The sequence below is a fragment of the Bombina bombina genome, chromosome 11 (genome assembly GCF_027579735.1).
Source record: "Bombina bombina isolate aBomBom1 chromosome 11, aBomBom1.pri, whole genome shotgun sequence".
Taxonomy (NCBI): domain Eukaryota; kingdom Metazoa; phylum Chordata; class Amphibia; order Anura; family Bombinatoridae; genus Bombina; species Bombina bombina.
This window is the reverse complement of record NC_069509.1, coordinates 134,831,707-134,838,698: the sequence shown is the minus strand read 5'-3', so window position 1 is coordinate 134,838,698 and position 6,992 is coordinate 134,831,707. Positions and strand designations below refer to the sequence as shown.

General features: G+C 36.6%; 1 long non-coding RNA gene across 1 annotated transcript; it reads right to left on the bottom strand.

Moving 5' to 3' along the window:
- Positions 1-4,664: 4,664 nt before the first annotated feature.
- LOC128642029 (uncharacterized) lies at positions 4,665-5,210 on the bottom strand. The gene is made up of 2 exons (XR_008399613.1): positions 5,091-5,210; positions 4,665-4,960 (listed from the first exon to the last, which is right to left on the bottom strand). It is a non-coding gene; the product is annotated as an uncharacterized LOC128642029 (long non-coding RNA).
- Between the last annotated feature and the right edge of the window lie 1,782 nt (positions 5,211-6,992).

The window sequence follows — 6,992 nt, the reverse complement described above, 5'->3', positions numbered from 1 at the left end:
TGCAAGAGAATGAAGCATATTAGATAATAAAAGTAAATTAGAAACTATTGCTCCAAATTTGGTGCACTAGTAGATATAGAGATAAAAAATGAAATTAATTCATAACATAATATAGCTAACTTCCTTTTTTTTTGGATAAATCTATTTTCACCATGTTCAAGGCATGTAAACCCCCCCCCCCCCCCCAAACTAGTGACATTTTCCATCACTTTAGATTGGGAAATGCATAATCACATGATTTATGACATGAGCCAATCTGATTTAAATTTACATTTTCTACTATCACTAACAAATCAAATTGCTCGATACTTGTGTTATTGATCACTCATCAGAACTTGTAAGTGCCATTTTTTACATTATGTATTATACTTTGAAAGTATGTACTGTATATGTGAAATTACTATTAAAGTTAAACATTGATGATGACATTAGGACACACAGTCTAATATTTTAGACAATGATTTTAAAATTCGAATGATGTTTTATTCAATATAATCTTAACCTGATAGCTCAAATGGATAGTCTACCTAACATTAAACTGTCATGAATCAGATACAGCAGAAATTAAAATCACCTCTTTACTGTCATGCTATTTTCAATGTTTTTCTTCCTTCTCTTGAATTTCATTTTCATTAAGAAATGTCCTTATATGCCAGCCCATTTTTTAACACCTGTGTAGGGGTGGTGTTTAAAACTAGACTGCAATCAGGGGTCACACAGGTGCAGAGAGAAAACTGGCCCATCTCTTAAAATATCTATTGATTGCAAATAAATACATGATACCCTGATTACATGTTATAGTCGCAATTATTCCTGCTCAGAATAATAATAAATATACACTACATACATATAGTGGTATAAATAAACACAGAGATATGAAAGACAACATTGTTTAGAACAAAAAAAGGAATTTAGGGACATGTAAATATGTTTGCAAAAGATTTCTGACATAACACACAGAAATATACAAGTATGTGCAAAGATATATGTACAAATTCTAGCATTAATAATCATTTTAAAAAATAAAAAATCATGAGATAGTCATATCATGATCTCTAGAAATACAAATGTACATTAATTTAAGTGAAAATATCATATATCATTTTTTTTTATAAAAAACACATACAAAAAGAACTTTCTATGAGATATTATTGTTTATTCAGGTATAAATCTAGCTATTTCTAGGACATTAACAGATGAAAAATAAAAGATTAACTTTAGAGAAATATGCTTGTTCATGGACAGTAACGAAATGGCATAAAGTTGGAAAAAACAAAATATCCACAACATTGATGACTCTTATCAACAGTCCGATGCTCATCACTCTGTACTTGACGCACGTGTTTTTGACAGACTTTTTAATAAATAAGGCCGTCGTCTGTAGATTTGCGGCAGCGATGTCTGGCCATGTCTGTCGAGCATATTGACTCATGAATGAGAGTTGCAGGAAAAAACGGGTGGGCGGGAGCCTTCCAGTGGACTAGACCATTCCCTACAAACACATACCTAAAGTCATTGGATCACTGTGGGTGGCCAGTACACTGATCAGTAATAGGTCCTGAATTGTAAAAAAGGGGTATGTTTACTGACACTTTAATATTGTCTTAAATTTTAGCCAGGTGATTACTAACATCAGCTGGGTGGTATGCCCATTATGAACTAGATTACAAGTGGAGCACTATTTATTGCTCCGAGTCGTGCATTAACTCTGCCACAAGTAAGCTTTTTGCGTGTGAATTACAAGTTGAAAGTAAAATGATTTAATTGTCTGCTAACCCTTCAAGCTTGCCGGAAACAGGAGTTAAGAAGCAGCGTTTTAAGACCCCTGCTCCTTAACTTGTCCTCCAGCTCTGAGGCGGCGGACAGCATGCCGCCCAATAGTATATGATCGGGTTGATAGACACTCCCTGCTAGCGGCAAATTGGACGCGAATCTGCAGGGGGCAGCATTGCACAAGCAGTTCACCACAACTGCTTGTGCAATGTTAAATGCCGACAGCGTATGCTTTCGGAATTTAGCAATGCAGGGCGGACATGATTCGCTATAGCGAATCATGCCCGCCCGGTGTATGATAAATCTACGCTGTAGTCTTCAGTGGAGTGTAAAAAATGGAAAAAAATCTAACACTTGTGCACAAACCCGATTGCATTTTCTCAAATGCGCTAACCCCACATAAAAATATTAATATTTCACATTCCAATGTTCTTCACATAGTAGAATATGTTCTATTTATTCCTTTAGGACATCACGCTGGTGATGTTGCTATCGTGACTCTTTTGGGGACATTTGATAAAGATGCCAGTAGGGCATTGAAACGTCATGCTCTATTCCCTATTTTTTAACCTGTGATTAATAAAAGTAATTTTTTTTATACAAGTCCAGTGAATGCAGCCTCTTCCGGGAAAACTGTATTATATTTGACCTTGCACCCTGGCAGTTGCATAAGTGAGTTGAATACTGAAGTGCAAAATTACTTTGGAACTATATATATATATATATATATATATATATATATAAGGCTGAGTGTTGAATCTGGCTGCTCATCCCTAGTATTACCGATACAGTGGCTGTGTGGGATTCTGGTTAATCCCCAACCACTACAAGTTTTTACATGCTCATACCTTTTTCTTCTATACATGACTGCTAGAAGATATTTTACAAACATCACATACTACCCAAGTGGAAACTTTTATCACAGTGTGGGACTACGGTCCTTTTAAATGAGATGCTATATTGATACCTCATACTAACTGAGGTCTCGTTTGTGAGTATCATTCTCTTGCTGTAAATAAATTTGTGTTACTTTTAAACAGTATTATGCTATGTGCCGTGTCTGTTTCCTTTATATAATACGTTGGAGTTATTAAAGAGGCAAAGAACCGTTGCCGACATCAGCATTGGAGATCCCGGGGAGTGAAGAGATTTGAAAGAGACTTTGCGCTTTGGCTCCAACTGACAAACCAAAAATCTATCTGAGACAACGCACAGGATCACAAGCTTGCTACCGGAGGATCAGCGCAGGGGCCTAGTACGTCCAAAACGCCCGTTCCTTACCTCATACGATTGAGGTCACCTAATGTGAGTAGCCTGTGAGGCCATTTGGGATTGTTGTCATTCTATGTCTGCATTACTGAACGTTCAATTGGAAGATAGAACACCCTTGCTTTTTTAAGACTTTACCAGCATATTTTGGAACTTTATATTCTCTACATATTAGTAACTGTAATATTGAAACAACAGCTGATAAATCATATGTGTTTATATACTTCTTAATAATTATATGGAAACATTGTAGCAACGCGCTCTCTGTAGGAATCATTGCTTGAAACATTTATGCCATAATACTGTCACACTAGGTGTATTGAAACAGTACACTATATATTGTGAGATTAGCGCTGTGTAGTGAACTCTACTTTGTTTTTCTCTGTACCAATACGGTGTGATCACCTGCAAGGGTAGTGTGACCACACTCTTTTGTTTACTCCAGCAGCTTATCTCGTACTGGTGTTAATATTTTTTGCGCCTCCAGTGTGGCCCACACCTAGGTGTGGCTCACATTCCGAAAACCCTTTGCTTCTGATATATATATATATATATATATATATATATATATATGCACATAGACATATTAAGGCATGTATATGTATGAATTTCTATGTTGAAGCCCTTTGAAGTCCTTTTCCCCCTAAAACCTGAGACCTCATATCTTTGAGTCCTTGTAACTTTTTATTGTAATTTTTTTAAATAATAGTGTTATGATGAGTGTAACTGAACTTTTAAATCAACCTGTAATACGCACACAACTTCCACCGTGCGCAAAGACCCGCAATATACCTCTTATTACTCACGCTCAACATTTTGTGTGCCACTCGTATCTAGCCCTAAATAGGTCCAAGAGAGAAACATTGATATACAAGGTTATTGTGAAAGAAAAACATGAACACGTAGTTTAATATAAAGAAATAAAAAACAGTCACAGACTTTGACTACAAATGAGAGACAGTTATTGCCAGGGGCGGGACTACCATTAATGCAGCTGGTGCAGTGGCATCAGGGTCCAAGTGCTTCTTCTAGTGCATGCTCTGAGTAACAGTAACATCACTATCTACTTTATGTTGCAGAGTTGCAGTTTAAAAATATTTGACTATCAGTTTTCAGGACTCAGTATCATGACCATAGGTGCTAAACAAGATCACCATCCTTCAATTACCCACACATTCTCACACTCTCCAATTTACTTCAATGATCAATTTTGCTTCATTTTCTTGGTATCCTTGGTTGAAGATCCAGCAATTCACTACTGAGAGCTAGCTGAACACATCAGTAAGCCAATGACAAGAAGCATATATGTACAGCCACCAATCAGTAGCTAACTACCAGCTCCTGATCCAACCTAGGTATGCCTTTTAACAAAGAATATCAAGACATCAGAGCAAATTAGATAACAGAAAAAAATTGAAAAGCTGTTTAAAAGTGTATACTCATCATAATGGAAAAATGTTTGGTTTCCTGTCCCTTAAAGATACATTATCCCCGTGCTCAGAATCTATACTCTCCCTTTTTTCCTCTAGTGAGCATCATTACCAAGTGCTTTAATCATAATCCAACTCTAGACAATACAAAGGAACAGCCTAAACAAAAGAAAGAATCACTCAACCAGGGCAGAAGCAAAAAATAATAGTTTATTCTGTGACTAGTCACAAACATAGGAGCAGCTTATTTTAGCCCAATATGTGTCTTACACAGAGAAGAGATTTCCTGTACTTTATCAGTCTGGTCCTGCCTAAAAAACAAAAAAATATAGCCTAGTCCTGAAATACCAGGCAGCCCTCGTCTAAACTAGAGACATAATCAACCCAACAGTATGTTTTGGCCTTCTGTGGTTCTCGCTAGTAAGATGCAGTCATATCCCTCTTGGCACACTAGGCAACAGGTCCACAACTGGTTGCACACATCATAACTGGGGAGATATGGAAAAACAGTTTTAGTATAGTTAAATAAATATATGGACCCCCATGTACTAAATGATGGGCAGACAAAGTTCCCACACACAGTATTTACTGTCCATGTACCATTGCACAAGCACTTACTTGCACAATGCTGCTCCCTGCCCTCACCCACGAGCAGGGTCTGTCAGTCATCCTAAATGAACGCGTTATTGAATCAGCTTTTATAAAAGCTGATAAAACGGAAGAGGTTGGTGAAATCAGTGGAGATGCAAACCCCAACATGTATTTGATTGCGTTGGGGCTGGATGCTAAGTCAGGAAGATCTGTAAGTCGATTTCCAGGAACCATGAGCCAGGGTCAGCGCATGAGAATGGGAGCGATGAGACCCAGCATTTAAATTTCTAAAAGTCAGGTCATAGGGGAAGGTGTTTGGTAAGAGGGATACTGTTTGAAATGTGTGATGGATGAGAGTTCTGAAGCTAGATAGGCTATGGAAGCCTCATGGTAAATCTATCAAGCTATTTCGGTCTATGTTCCTTTTAAGGTGTGTAATTGTTTTTTAACCTTCAGGTCACAAAAAGAAGCAGGTTGTTCACATAAAAAAAAATATATATTGTTTGATTATTTCTCGTTTAGTCACTTTTAGAACAATTCATCTTGAATTCACTGCTAGTGTTTCCCTCTTGTGTGCCCCATGATTGATGTACATTGTAAAATCCTCACTGGGGAAGTTACATATTTTACATTGTACAAATGTTTTGTTTTACACCTGAAAAAAATAGCATTGCTCCAAAAAACTCAAAGTATTTGACATTAAAAAATAAATAAAAAAATAGGTGTAATGAATTCTGGCTACGTTTGGGCTTTATATCTTCTTCAGAGGGGGCCTGGGTTCTGTTTTGTGCCAGTGGGATTGTTGCTGGAGAGAGCAAATAGGAGCTATTGACCAACAAGGCCAGATTTAGCACAATATCCCCTGTGTGTCACTCCATCCTGTAGGTACATTGGTGCTAGAGATTTTTTTAGCAGCTTGAATAATACTACAGACTCTGTTTTGGTCTTTGCATCTGTCAAATGGACCTGAAACCCATATTTTTTTCTCTTTCATGATTTAGAAAGAGCATGTGGTTTTAAACAACTTTGCAATGTTCCTCTATTATCAAATTTGCTTCATTCTCCTGGTATCCTTTGTTGAATGAGGAGCAAAGCACTACTGAGAGCTAGCTGAACTTATGTGGCAACAAGAGCAAATTAAATAACAGAAGTAAATTGGAAAGATGTTTAAAATCACATGTTCTGTTGGAATCATTAAAGAAAAATTTGGGGTTTCACGTCACTTTAAGAAAACCAAAAAGAATTTTACTTGTCATCCTTTGTGTATAAATGTAGATATCTATCTATCTATCTATCTATCTATCTATCTATCTATATCTATCCCACTGAAGTAAAAAAGAGTAATAAAATAATAATTTTCGCTCAGTTTACATTTATCCTATGAACAACTCTCAGCATGTCCTATGCTGTTGTTAATGGACTCGACTTTACACTCTCCTAGTTGTAAATGGTGAAAATGCCCTTTAAACCTAGTAGTACTATTTTTTTAAACATGTAAACAGATGCATAATAAAATTGTATTTTATATATTAAGGGTGATATCCAAAACATTGCAGTGTTTTTACCACCTGTAACGCAATAAAGGAGATTTTTTTTCTTTCATGCTTCAGATAGAGCATGCAATTTTAAGCAACTTTCTAATTTACTCTTATTAATTTTTCTTTGTTCTTTTGATATCTTTATTTGAAAAAGCAGGTATGTAAGTTTAGGAGCCAGCCCATTTTTTGTTCAGCACCTGGGTAGTGATTGCTTATTGGAGGCTACAATTAGCCACCAATCAGCAAGAGATACTCAGGTGCTGAACCAAAAATGGGTCTAAAAAAAATTGCAATTTCAGGGTTAAAACAGCACCGCAGCCGTTACAAGTCTTTTCGGTATAGCTGTACGCAAGCCTTTTAGCCTGTACCACAACGTCAGTCCCACACACGT